Here is a 14,436-nt window from a genome sequence, read left to right as displayed (position 1 = left end):
ACACTATAATGAAAATAAAATGATTTTTTTCTACCTTTGTTGTCTGGTGACTTTGTTTTTCTGATCATGCTGGCCCATTACCTGATTCTGCTGCTATCTGTCCTCTTAACTCCATTTCCAGATCTTTCTTTCCATTTCTTTCTTTACTTTCCGCCTTTCTTCTTCATTTCTTGCTCTATATCCGTAAGTAAAAGCTGGGTCCTCCGCAGACTTGACTGTCCAGTGGATCCAGCTTCTGCCTATTTTCTTCATGTGCAGTTTTTCTCCTCTCTTCCTTTTCCCTCATCTCATCTCATCTCCTTCCTCACTCTTCTATCCCCTCCATCCATGTCCAGCATTTCTTCTCTCTCCCTTCCCTCTCCTCCATCCATGTCCAGCAACCCTCCTCTCTCCTGTCTTTCCCTCCATCCATGTCCAGCAACCCTCCTTTCTCCCGCCCTTCCCTCCATCCATGTCCAGCAACCCTCCTCTCCCCTGCCCTCCCCTCCATCCACCCATGTCCAGCAACCTTCCTCTCTCCTCTTCCCTCCCCTCCATCCACCCATGTCCAGCAATTCTCCTCTCCCCTCCATCCATACCCAGCAATTCTCTTCTCTCCCGTCCCCCATCCATCCATACCCAGCAATTCTCTTCTCTCCCCTGTCCCCTCCATCCATCCATACCCAGCAATTCTCTTCTCTCCCCTGCCCCCCTCCATCCACCCATACCCAGCAATTCTCTTCTCTCCCCTGCCCCCTCCATTCATCCATACCCAGCAATTCTCCTCTCTCCCCTGCCCTTCCCTCCATTCATCCATACCCAGCAATTCTCTCTCCCCTACCCTTCCCTCCATGTCCAGCAATTTCTCCTCTCTCCCTGGGCCCTGCCCTCCCATCCATCTCCTGCTCCTTCCCTCTGCTGTGCCCCATTTCTCCCAGTCCTATCCACCCTCTACTCATCACCCCTCCCAGTCCCATCCATCTCCTGCTCCTTCCCTCACTCTGCTCACCACCCCTCCCTCTGCTGTGCCCCACCTCTCCCAGATCAAGTTACACCCCGCCCGCCCGCGAGGTCCAGGATCGCCGATTCTGTGACCATCTACCCCTCTCTTCCTCCGGCGCTTCTACCTGGGATCCCGGCAGCATTGGCTATGTATCCACGCTGCCTTCGCACTGCCCCGGAAGCCCTTTCTTTATGAGAAGGCTTCTGGGGCAGTGCGAAGGCGCCCGCCTGCCAGGTCCAGAATCACGCGATTCCGACTCTACCCCTCTCTTCCTCCCTCGGCGCTGCAGTAATGTCACTGGGATCCCGGCAGCATTAGTGATGTATCCACGCTGCCTTCGCACTGCCCCAGAAGCTTTAAGGCTTCCGGGGCAGTGCGAAGGCAGCGTGGATACATCGCTAATGCTGCCGGGATCCCAGTGACATTACTGCAGTGCCGAGGAAGAGAGGGGTGGAGTCGGAATCGCGATCAGCGGTGGCAAACTGTTTGGGGTCCGGGAGCTGATGGACTCTGCTTCAGGGTGGGGCGGGCCTGAGGCAAAACTGGGTGGGCCTGGGCCCACCCAGGCCCACCCGTAGCTACGCCCCTGGTTCTTATGTTCTTATCTTACCCCTTCCGTAGTCTTCCTTTGTGTCCTTTCTTTCCTCTTCTCCTACAGGTTTTTTACCTTCCCTTCTCGCCTTTCTGGATTTCTCCTTCCCTCTCCATTTCAGGGTCCTCTCTCTCCCTTCCTCCCTCCCTCTGGTTTCTCTCCTTTCCCTAACCCCCTTTGTTCCTCTTTTTTCCCCCTGTTTTTATGTGTGTCTTTTCCTTAGGCTGCAGCAAGACAGCAGTGCAGGTACACAATGAGCATGGGCACCTGGACCCATGTCTGCTCCTACCCTCACTATCATGAGTTTCATCCCAAATGGGAGGAGGCAAGGAATGAACATCTGTCAAGATTAAACAAAGTCAATGTTCTCATCAGTACTGCCTTTGCTCTCACAGTTGTAGTGGAGAGGCAGTCAACAGGTGGGATGATACTGATGTAATTGTTCAACTCAGGGGTGGGCAATCTTGGACCTCAAGGGCTGCAACCCAACCAGGTTTTCAGGATTTCCCCAATGAATATGCATGAGATCTGTTTGCATACAATGGAGGCAGTGCATACAAATAGATCTCATGCGTATTCATTGGCTAATCCTAAAAACTCAACTGGGTTGCTTCATTTGAGGACTGAGGCTGCCTACCCCTGGTTTGGCTGAACCTCCTAAATGTAGAATTACAGTACTTTTATCTGCAACACAAAAGCAGAGAAAGCAGTGGGATAGCTTCTGCTTGTCTGCAACCACACTTTCTTGTCCTACTATTGGCAGAACCGAGGTGAGAAAAGTGTGAGGATGGTGTACTGGCTTGTACCATCCCAGCTTGGGAGGTAAGGACAAAATGGGAACGAGGAAATGAGGAGAATGTGCAGACGCAGTGACTCTAGAGAAATCCTTATATAATGGAGGATGATATAAAGGTTTTATGAAAGCTTATACAACCTCTCCTTTTCACTGATGGTGCAATACTGGGCCCAGGATTTGGGCACTGACCATTCAGAGGAGGACCTTCAGGATGGGGTAGTGAGGGAAGACTACCTTGTAAAGAATGCCCTGTTGCAGGAAATATGTATTAAAATGTTGCACCAAAAGTGTATGTATTCAAAATGGGCATATTGGCCAAGATTACAGACTTGGGGGGGGGGGGGGGGGGGGGGAGGGTAAGAGCGTATATGGGATTGCCCACAAATAACAACCTTTTGATTGCCCATGTAGAGGACAGAATTGAACAGAAGCCTGAGTTATGTCTCTTGGATGTGGGGGAGGAGCTCTCCCTGGGTTCAAACACCTTTATTGTGTTAGAAAGGTGTGTCCAATTGCTAAAAAATTACATTGATGATACAGTGGATAGATCATCCCCCGCTCTAGTGTTTTTGCAGATCCACATGCATGAGTTGCTCAGAATGGATAAAATGGCATTGCAACATGCAGGGCAGTTGGCAGAGAGGCAATTTCTTAAGTTATGGGAACTCTTCGTGGGCATAGTTTGGGGGGGTGAGGAGGGGAATTGCCCCCCTCCCACAAACACAGGGCCAACGCAACCCGGCTGCAGGCAGCTCTCGGTCCCTCTGCCCACCCTTAGCTCCCCAAAGGCCTTCCTCTTCGTTCCTGCCGCCCTATGTTTAAACCTTTTATTTTAAGTCACAGCGGCGGCAGTGAAAAAAAAACACAGCAGGCTCGTCTTCAGTCTTTCCCTTCCCTCTCAGTGTCCCACCTTCCTCTGATGATGTATTTCCTGTTTTCGCGAGGGTGGGACACAGAGGGAAAGGAAAGGCTGGAGATGACCCTGCTGTGCTTTTTTTTTCACTGCCACTGCTGTGACTTAAAAGGTTTAAACGTAGGGTGGCAGGAACGGAGAGGAGGGCTGTCGAGGAGCTGAGAGGGGGGGAAGGAGGGGCTGGGTTGAAACTCAAACTCAGGGACTGAAAAGGGGGGAGGGTTGGGGCAAGTCACTGGACATGGATGAAAGGGGAGGATTGGGAGCAAAGGAGAATCGTTGGACATGGATAGGAGGGGAGGGAAGATGAGAATTGCTGGGTATGGATGGGAGGGTAAACCGCTGAATTTAAGGGCTGGATCGGAACACTTTGAGGGAAGATGCTGAAACTGGAGGAAGGATAGGGACAGGGCTACAGATGGTAGACAGGATGCATAAGGACACAGGAGGATGGTGGACATGGTGAGAGAAAAAATATCAAATGGAAAGAAGATACTGAAACTAAATGCTTAGACAACAAAGGTAGAAAAAAGTATTTTATTCAGAATTTATTAATTGGAATATGTTAGCTTTTGGAAATGTGCATCTGTGATATTTTGCATGTAAGTTTCAATTTCTCTAGTATTGTTGCATGCCAAGTCTGACTTCTTGAGGTAACTTTCCAGTCAGTATTTTGCCTTCATATTTTTTTATTTGTAGTTCCTTGTGTCATATCTGTTGTCATGTGTTTTTCATGTGTGATCAAGGTTCAGTATTTTGCTAGCGTGTAGTATTTGCAGCCCTTTTTGTTTTTTTCACTGGGTAGTGTATTGGTGTTTTAGAGCCAGATGTAATTACAGGCTTCCTTTCCACGCATACGGTTGTAGCTCATCCTGACCTTGGAATTAGTGCTGTTATGGTTTGGTAAGGTTATGAGTGTGTTTTTGCACATGTTTGTGTATAGTGTTTTGCAGTGGAGAGATTGTGTGTTGGACTTATTGAGGTGGCACCAAAACATCAGAAAGGGTTTTAGACCCTAAATCATTTCTAAGGTCAACACAGGCATGGTATGGGAAAGGGGGTGGGGAAATACTACTTGAGAGGAAGAGGGAGTGCTGGGTAAGGAAGAAAGAAGGAAGGATGAGAGAAAGAGCTGACTTTTTTGGGAATAACTATAATGAATATGTATGATGTATGATATATATATCTATATATATATCTATATATCTATCTATCTATTTATATATATATATATCTCAAAGACAAGCAGGCTGAGTATTCTCATTGATGGGTTGTCGTCTGCGACGGCCCAGGAAACTGGAACAACTTTGGAAAAAACTAGAAGTCTCTGGAACGCTCTGTCACATGGGCTGAGCACACCGTGCATGCGTGAACGGCTTCCTGCCTGCGACGCGAGCGTGTCTTCTTCAGCTCTTTTTGATCTGTGTTCTGGAGAGTTGTCTTTTTGATTCCTCTCCTTTTTTCGGGCTCAGGAGATCGTTTCAGCGTTTATCGCTCCCTCGTTTATTCTTTTTCGTAGTTCTCGTTTAAGTTTTCTGCTTGGATATAAAAAAAAATACATATTTTTCCTTTATTTCTTAGTTTTTCTTCCCCTTTGAAGTTTCCTTTCTTTTTCATCGCGGCCGCCCTTTAGGCTGCTTGACCAGGTCATTTTTCTTTTTTGTGCCTCTTTATTTGGCACCATCGAGCCTTTTAATTTTACAGCTGTTATTTTCCCGTCCATGTCATTGAAGACTCCCAGCGGCTTCAAGCGTTGTACTCGCTGCAACCAGACCATCTCGAGTTCTGACCCCCACACGTGGTGTCTTCAGTGTCTTGGGCCTGACCATCTGCCAGCTGTCTGTAAGCAGTGCCTGTTGATGAAGAAACGGACCCAAGTGGCTAGGGAGGCTCAACGTGAGAAACGTTTTCCAGATCGGTCCGGTCCTTCGATGAAAGCTCCCTTTGAGCCACTGAATTCCTGCCATCTGAAGTACTTGACCTAGAAGGTCATTTTCTTGGTGGCTGTTACTTCAGCTCATAGAGTCAGGGAGCTCCTAGCCCTGGTAGTGCATGCACCTTACAGTATATCATCATAACAGAGTAGTCCTCCACACTAACCCTAAGTTCCTGCCAAAGGTGGTGTCAGAGTTCTATCTGAACCAGTCAATTGTCTTGCCAACATTTTTCCCCGTCCTCATACCCGCCCTGGTGAAGACAAGTTGCACACCTTGGACTGTAAGAGAGCATTGGCCTTTTACGTGGAGTGGACAAGCCCTATAGACAGTCCGCCCAGCTGTTTGTTTCTTTTAATCCCAAAAGGAGGGGAGTTGCCATCGGAAAACACACCATCTCTAATTGGCTAGCAGATTGCATTTCCTTCACTTACGCCCAAGCTGGGCTGACTCTGGAGGGCCATGTCATGGTTCATAATGTTAGAGCCATGGCTGCATCAGTGGCTCATTTGAAGTCAGCTTCTATAGAAGAGATTTGCAAGGCTGCAACGTGGTCATCAGTCCACACATTCACATCTCACTACTACCTTCAGCAGGATACCTGACGTGACAGTTGGTTTGGGCAGTCGGTGCTGCAGAATCTTTTCGGGGTTTAGAATCCAACTCCACCCTCCTAGGCCCATTTCTGTTCTGTTCCAGGCTGCACTCTCACTTAGTTGTGTTTCTTTTTAGGTCAATCTATATTATGTCCTTGCCATTGCGAGGCCCAATTGACCACTGTTCATTGTTTTGAGTGAGCATGGGGGCTAGGGATACCCCATCAGTGAGAATATTCAGCCTGCTTGTCCTCGGAGAAAATGCATACCTGTAGCAGGTATTCTCTGAGGACAGCAGGCTGAATATTCTCACAAACCCTCCCTCCTCCCCTTGGAGTTGTTCCAGTTCTCTATTTTGCTTTTTATTTAACTGAAGAGGACACGCTCGCGTCGCAGGCGGGAAGCCGTTTGTGCATGCGCGGTGCGCTCGGCCCGCACGATGGAGCGTTCCAGAGACTTCTAGTCTTTTCCAAAGTTGTCCGGTCTCCTGGGCCGTTGCGGACAACGACCCATCAGTGAGAATATTCAGCCTGCTGTGCTCGGGGAATACTTGCTACAGGTATGTATCTTCATTATATGCTAATATGCCCCGCCCCAAATGATGAAAGTCAAACTACGCCTATGGAACTCTTCCTGATGTCTTTGACACTACATATGGTACAGTTTTGTAGTGTGAGCATCAATATTGCTCCGGGATGGGAAGAGTGGGAAGGAGTTAGGGGTGATGGGGAAGGTGGGATGAATTCCATGAAGTATGGCAGGTTGTAATGCATAACTGGCATTGCAATGTGGTTGTGTAAAAAGCTTGTGGCATGCTATGTTTTGGAGTAACGAGTCTCAATAATAATTAAAAAAAAGAGTTGGACATAATGGAGGATGCTGAAAAGTACTGATAGCACCAGTCCAGGAAGTGCAACTCTCTACCTACCATATCAGCAGCATCCCTAAAGCAGAGGAGAAAAAAATGGTACACTGGGTGCAGAGACGAGAATAAGAAAAACAGGAATGTATGCAGGCAGAAAGGCAGAAATAAGGGTGAAAACCCAAGGAAGACTGGATGAAAGTCGGGGACTGAGGAGTACCCAAACAAAGGGGAGAAGTACAAACACAAGAAAAGCAACTGTGATTAAAAGACCTAGAGAGTGATTCAGAATAAAATAAGCTTGAGGCGTGGGTGAAAGAGGGAGGAGAGGAGAAAAAAAACAAAACAAAGGGAACATAAGCAGTCAGAGAACGAAGAGACACAACAAAGGGGAAGGAGGGAAGAAAGCACAGGTGGGACAGAACAGAGAAAGACAATGAGTGGCAAAAAAGAACACAAAAATAGAAGAATAGAGGAAAGGCAGAAAACAAAGAAATAAACAAGGAAATTCAAGAGAGAAAAAAGAGAATAGCCAAAGTATTTGTCTTTTGTCTTCAGCACCTTAGTATGAAAGAACTTTTTAATTTAGATCTAGGTTACACCTGCTTATAACATATATGTAAACCGCTTTGGTTGTACTTCAGAAAGGTGGTATATTGAATCCATGACCCTTTACTCTTTTTCAGTAGTAGCTCATGGTGAGTTGCATTCAGGTACACTAGGCCCTGAGAGGACTCACAGACCGTTTGTACCTGAGACAATGGAGGGTTAAGTGACTTACTCAAGAACACAGGGAGCAGCAGTAGGATTTGAGCATAACATAGAAGCAGAAAAGCAGAAGATACCCCAAAAGCCACACAAAAAAATGAAAACCAAACAAAAAATTGGGAAGTGACCATAGAAATTCTAACACAAGGGCAAGTTTATTAAAAAATACACAAAAAATAAATGTTGACTCGACACAGTCCTACGTTTTGGCGTAAAACATGCTTGCTCACGAATCAATACTATCCAATCAGCAATATGCAGAAACCAATCAAGGAGCCAATGGAGAGATATAACTACAACACGATCAGCAATTCTAACAGCTATTACACGCCGGATGCCACAGATGGAACCACAAATGCACTGGGTCACCGCTGCTCCTTTGGGGAATTTGTTTGTCACATTGCTTTTTAGCAATACATGATTTTGTGGTTCTGTCTGTGGCATCCGGCATGCAGTAGCTGTTAGGATTGCTGATGGTGTTATATTTATATCTCTCCATTGGCTCCCTGATTGGTTTCTGCATATAGCTGATTTGATAGTGTTGACTCCTGAGGCAAGTGTGTTTTACGCTGAAATGCAGGACGTTTTAGTTAAAAAAAATTTTTTTTAACATAATATGTGGTCTTATATCCTGTTTACACCTTACAGTTCAAAGTGGGCAACAGTAACATCAAGAGCCAGAACAATTCTCTGGGGAAAAAGAGCCAGCTTTGCTGGTTGTCAGCCTGGTGCTCTAATCGTTAAGCTACTCCTGCACTTCTAAGAGCAAACAGCCATGCATTTATAAGACCTGTGTACTACTACTACACTTAGCCTGGACCGCTATTTTTAGTCACCTGCACATAGATAGCACTTTTTTGCTATTGCCTCAGAGGTTTCTTCTTGAAGCTGGAAAGTAGATTTGGAATTAGAAACCCAGCTAACACTGCAAGTGGGCCATAGGCAGTCCCGTGCATCATTGTTAAAATGTTTCCACAGGTTTTTAAATGTGATATTGCTATCTATAAATACATGACCACACGTACTGTTGTGGTAGCTAGACTGCATGGAGCAGTCAGTCTTTATATTCGCCAAACCCCACCCCCTCCCGCCACCCAGAACTGCACTGTGATTTCTCCCCCTCCCCCACCTGCTTCACTACTACCAATGCGAGGAGATGGTAGGCTGGGAAGAAATTTTTGCACCTCTCTTTATTTGTACCCTGTGCAGCTGCATCACTCGCATAGCCCTTGATGTAGAGCTGTCTCCCTCCCTGTCCTGCTTCTTTCCCTATCCAAACCCTAGCCTCTTCCCTCAATATTAGTTCCCCAGCAGCTCTTACCAATATGTCTCCCCCAGTCTCCAATTCCTGGCCTCTCCACCTCCCTTGGCTAGCTTTAGCAACTCACCATAGTCTCTCTCTGCTAGCATTTCCTAACTTGTGGTCTGGTACTCATTTTTCAGACTGGTGTCTTTAATGTTGAATGATGTGAATTCAGTCCAGTTATGGTTATTATTTTGGTGCTTCCTGCTCAGTCTCTTCAACTCCCTCAAGCCTTCTCACTTTCATTCCTATCCCCCAACCCCTTTCTCATTTCCCTGCCAGTGCCAAAACTCCTGCTATACCTCCAGCTCTCCAGAGACAGGCTATGGTGGCATCTGTCTGGCAGTAGCTGTGGGAGCAGTGGCACAGACTCCTGTTGCTGATTGCACTCTGGTGCTGACCCCTCTGATATGCAGCATGTGTAGCTCCACAGGCACACACACAAACACAAATGTTCAGTTGGATGGGCAGACAGACAGACAGACAGGCATGCCTTCAGCAAGAGAAGGTCTTAGTTTTTGTAAAATGTACTTGGAAAAAAAATAGATGCAAAAGTGATATTGGTTAAGCTCTGTCAATAAGAAATGACTGTATCCAATAGTAGCAGACCCCTGCACAAAAAGTTACCCAGGGCCTTATAAGTGGTTAAAACAGGGCCATGAGCAGCAGAGGATGTGGAAAGGAAGGGAGGGTCCCACACCCTTCAGCCCTCACACTATACTCACTTGTCTTCAACCCCTGCAATGCTCTTATTCTCTTCCCTTCCCTCTGGGCAGTCCTTTTACTCCTTCCCTTGACACCTCTGTTAAAACTGTCCCCTCCACCCCTGCCAAACAACTTCCTCCTGAGGAGGTGGGGGTGAGCAGCCACCCCTTGGTTTGTAGCTGTACCTCTACCCCTTAGTTTGAAACTGTACCTCCACCCAGGGTAAAGCTGTGGCATCAATGTATGTATACATCATGGTGACCTTTGAGAAGACATGCTGAAATCATGAGTTTTAACCTGCCCAAAATTTTATTCAGTTCACCTGTAGTAATTTTTTCTAAAGTTTAGCATTGACAGGACCTGCCATTTTGTCAGATTCTAAGTGAATATACATACAGGCTTTGGCACATTTAATTTTATATCTATCTATACAGATATAGATATAATAAATACAATTCTACTTGCTAAAAGACCATATGAGGAGAAACATCCCCCAGGTAGCTGTGATGAAGGCACACGGCACCATACCCCCATAACAGACTGGTTCCAATTGATCCAGAAGACCCCAAAGAATAGAAGGAAACTGCTGGACTCCCCATAAAAGAATGCTTTGCAGGCCAAGCTCATGGAATGATTGGTCTTGAGTGACGTGCAAGCAGCACCAGCCATGCTGCATTTGGTCACCCCTGGAAAGCAGTGTTTAATAAGCAGTTAAGAAGCCATGAGTGATTTGTGCTGCAGTGCAAGAGATTGCATCTTATGCCGGTTGAGACAGAAATGAGTGTACTGCTAACCCTTGTACTCTTATGATATAGCCAGTGCTCGCTAAGAAGAACTGCCTTACTGGGTCACCCCAAAAGGTCCATCTAGCCCACTATCCTGCTTCCAACAGTGGTCAATCCAGGGCACAAGTACCTGGCAAGATCCCCAAAAGTAGCAAGATTCCATGCTACTTAGGAATAAGAAGTGGCTTTTCCCAGGTCTACTTTAATAATGGTCTTCCAGTAATTTGTCTGAATCTTTCTTAAACCCAAATATGCTAATTGTTTTTCTCACATCTTCCAGCAATGAGTTCCAGAGCTTAACTATGCATTGAATGAACTATATTTTCTATGACTTGCTTTAAGTGTACTACAGTACAGTCTCTATTATCCAACCTTCATTAATCCGACCATCCAGCATATCCAACAGATCCTCCCCAGTGATATCATCGTGTCTCTTTCCGTTTTCTGGCTTACCACAGAGGGAAGTTTCGCACCTGAGACAATTTGTCTCAGACCAGGGACCCTGCTTTTACAGCCTTTGTTTATGGATAGACCAACTTTATCTGTCTACATTTTTCTCTGTTTCTATGTTTGATCACCCTTCCCTGTATATTTTCTAATTCTACTCGTTTTTTTTTTTAGATGTGATGACCAGACTTGCATTCAGTGCTCAAGGTGTGGTTGCACCATGGAGCAATAAAGAGGCATTATATATTTTTTTATTCCTTTCCTAAAAATTCCTGCTTGCTTTATTGACCACTGCCAGAAACTGAGGAGATTTCAGTGTATTGTCCACAATATCATCTAGATCTTTTTCCATGATAGTGACTCCTAATGTGCAACTTCTGTAGCAATAATTAGGGTTATTCTTCCCAAGGTGCATCATTTTGCAACTGTCCACATTAAAATTCATCTGCCATTTGGATGCCCAGTCTTCGAGCCTCCCAAGGTCTTATAATTTCTCACAATCCACATGCAATTTAACAGCTTTGAATTATTTTGTGTCATCTCAAATTTAATCACCTCTCTCGTACCAAATCATTTATAAATATGTTAAAAAGCACCATTCCTAGTACAGATCCCTGTGGCACTCTGTTTTCTATCTTTTAATCATTTCCCAATCCATCCTATCCTGTGGATTCTTAATTTCTTCAGGAGTGTTTTATTAAGGACTTTATCAAAAGCTTTCTAAATATCAACCCATCTGGCATTCCATTCTTCATTTGTAAGTAGAATTTTTTTCAGTTTTGCCGTTGATGGGAACATCTAGGTTTCTTTTTGCTCCAGATACTTTTCTCACAATACAATATAGGGATCTTGAGTTGTCATGCTCTGCTGCCTCCTATGCCTCTACACCTTTATTTTCAAACCAGTCTTTCTCGTCTGTCCTTTCACCTGGTAAAGGTATGTGATGCGCTGGAGGAGGATGGGATGCTGAGAGAGGAAGCCGCAAGCCAGTTTCTGAATAATGGATTTGGATCTGCTGGTAAGTTCCAGATGATTGCTCATTGGTTTTCAGATGTTTGCTTTTCCTACAATTCTTTTGACTTTTTGGTCAAACATTTGGTGGCTGTATTCTGGTTCCCTTTTTTTCTGTTCTCTTTGATCTTTTGCTGTCTTACTTTCATGTATAAGTTACCAGGTTTTTTCTTTTATCCAATGTTCCTTTCGCATACCTCTTCTATGTCTGACTGATTTCTCTGTACTTTCATGTACCACATTTATTAGCGTCCCTAATTTCTACTGACATGTCATCTCTCTGTTCGTTCTGGTCAGGTAGATAGTAGTATACCCCCAACTCTATTCTTTTTAGTCCTGACAGCTGTGTCCCATGGCTCCTGATATGTAAAGGGAGTATTAGAAGGACCATGATGAAAATACAGCATCTTGATTAACTTAATTGGGTTATATATCAATCTTCCTACTAATACTTGTGGCTGAGGATGTACAGGCAAATGTTGCTAAGATAAGATACTCTTCTTAGGTTGGATTTTTTGTTCTTAGTACATTTTCATTGAACCCAAAGGGTCACTCTTGGTGCCCAGCAAAGGCATATATACAGTTCAGGTATTCATATAGTAGCATAACATAGTAGACGATGGCAGTCTACCCAATAAGATAAACTTATAGTATAAGGTACGATGCAATAATACATATGCATACTTGATCTTGATTTGTCTTTGCAATTTTCAGGGCATAGACCGTAGAATTCTACCCAGCACTGTTCTTGTTCTCCAAATGCTGAAGCTGTCATTGAAGCCCCATTCCAGCCCATACAAATCTGTGGAGTTGCCATCTAAGCAGGTCTAAGTGTTTGGATCCATTCTCTTTCTATACAGGATTCCTTTGTGTTTATCCCACACATTTTTGAAGTCCATTACCATCGTCATCTCTATCACCTCCCACGGGAAGGCATGCCAGGTATCTACTGTCCTCTCTAAAAAAGTACTTCCTGACGTTATTCCTGAGTTGGCCCCCCTGCAACCTCAATTCATGTCCTTTAGTTCTACTGCTTTCCTGTCTCTGGAAAAGGTGTGTGTGTATATTAATACCTTTCAAATATTTCAATGTCTGTATCATATCACCCCTATCTCTCCTTTCCTCCAAGGTGTACATCTTCGGGTCATCAAGTCTCATACATCTTGTGGTGCAAACCCCATACCATTTTGGTCACTTTTCTCTGAACCGCTTCAAGTCTTTTTATATCTATAGTAAGATATGGTCTCCAAAATTGAACACAATACTCCAAGTAGGGCCTCACCAATGACTTGTACATTGGCATAAACGCCTCCTTTCTTCTGCCGGTTATACTCCTTATGAAGCCTAGCATCCTTCTTCCTGTGGCCACCGCCTTGTCACATTGTTTCATCACCTTGAAATCCTCAAGACACCATCACCCCAAGGTCAATCTCCTGAGCTGTGCTCATCAATACCTCGCCTCCTGTCTCATACATCTTCTGCTCTTTCAGGTGTTGAGATAGTGCCTTGCTTTTTTCTGTAAGATGGTAAATTGTTACTTCCCAGGGAGAGCTATGAAGCTGACACAGGGTGCTGTGCTGACACTTCCACTAGTTAGAGGAATAAATTAAGAGTGCATTCTTGGTAGGAGGCCCTGAAATATATGGAATACTGTGACTTTAGACCTGAAGTCAGAGGAGAATTATATGAGTTTCCGTAAAAAATTGAAAACATGGCTATTTTATGGGGGGGGGGGGGGGGGGGGGCAATATAGAAGCACCGTGGAAAGACTTGATGAAGGTTGATGCTCTGTTCTGGGAAATATGATTTGTGGGGCTGTGCCTGATTGGTTGTTTTTGCTGAGGTAAATGTACAAAGGATATTCTGATTGTGGTTTTCACTATTATTGTGACTGAGGGCAGATGACCCAGTCCCTCCTCATGCTCTAACAGGAAGGGAGATATTTACTCACACTAAAGCAAATGGCTTCATATTTGTGTAGCGGTCTGCTATCTTTTGAATGCTGTGATAATTTGCATGCCATTAGTGTAGTGCATCAGGACTAGTTTTTTTTTTTAGCCTGAGCATTAGAACGGTGTGTGCTGAAGCTTAATGCTTCCTAACACATTGCTTAATGCATCAAGACCTGAGTTTGTTGTAAACTTCTGTGTGCAGTTGTTTTTACTGGAAGTGTGATATAAAAGAGAGAAATGAAAGGAAATTTTTTAGCTACAGAAGTGTCTCCAAACTTTAAATGTGTAAACTATCCATTTGAAGTTATGTGGATTTTCAGTGATCCTAAATGGATGTGCATCAGTAGAACAGCTGAAACCTCATGTGTAGCTTTAAACAGATAACTTACCCACAAAGTTATTCCTGCCATTTTTGGTTTTGGTCTTTATTAATTTTTATGTTGGGCTGCTTTGGGGCCAAAAGGGCTTCCTGACGTTATTCCTGAGCTGACAAATCTCTTCCCATGTAGTGATGAACCTAGAGTTGCTGGCATTCCTCTGCAGTTATGTGCTAAAACCTGTCCCCCTGCTACTGCCATCTTGCCCTCTGGGTTTGCTGCTGCCACAGCAGTACTGATGCAAGGCCTTCCTCTACAGGTCCACACTCCAGCGCTGCTGTGTCTTGCTCCCTCTGATGACTTCTTCTTGGAAGTGGTGGGACGTGCAGCACTGGAACACGGGCCTAGTACCTGCAGTAAGCCAGGTAAGAGTGGTGCTCCCTCCTCCAAATGTCAGCATCCTTCTGCCACGG

This window comes from Microcaecilia unicolor, chromosome 1 (assembly GCF_901765095.1).
Source record: "Microcaecilia unicolor chromosome 1, aMicUni1.1, whole genome shotgun sequence".
In the NCBI taxonomy this organism is placed as follows: Eukaryota; Metazoa; Chordata; class Amphibia; order Gymnophiona; family Siphonopidae; genus Microcaecilia; species Microcaecilia unicolor.
The sequence above is the reverse complement of the archived record's forward strand: the minus strand, read 5'-3'. Positions refer to the sequence as shown.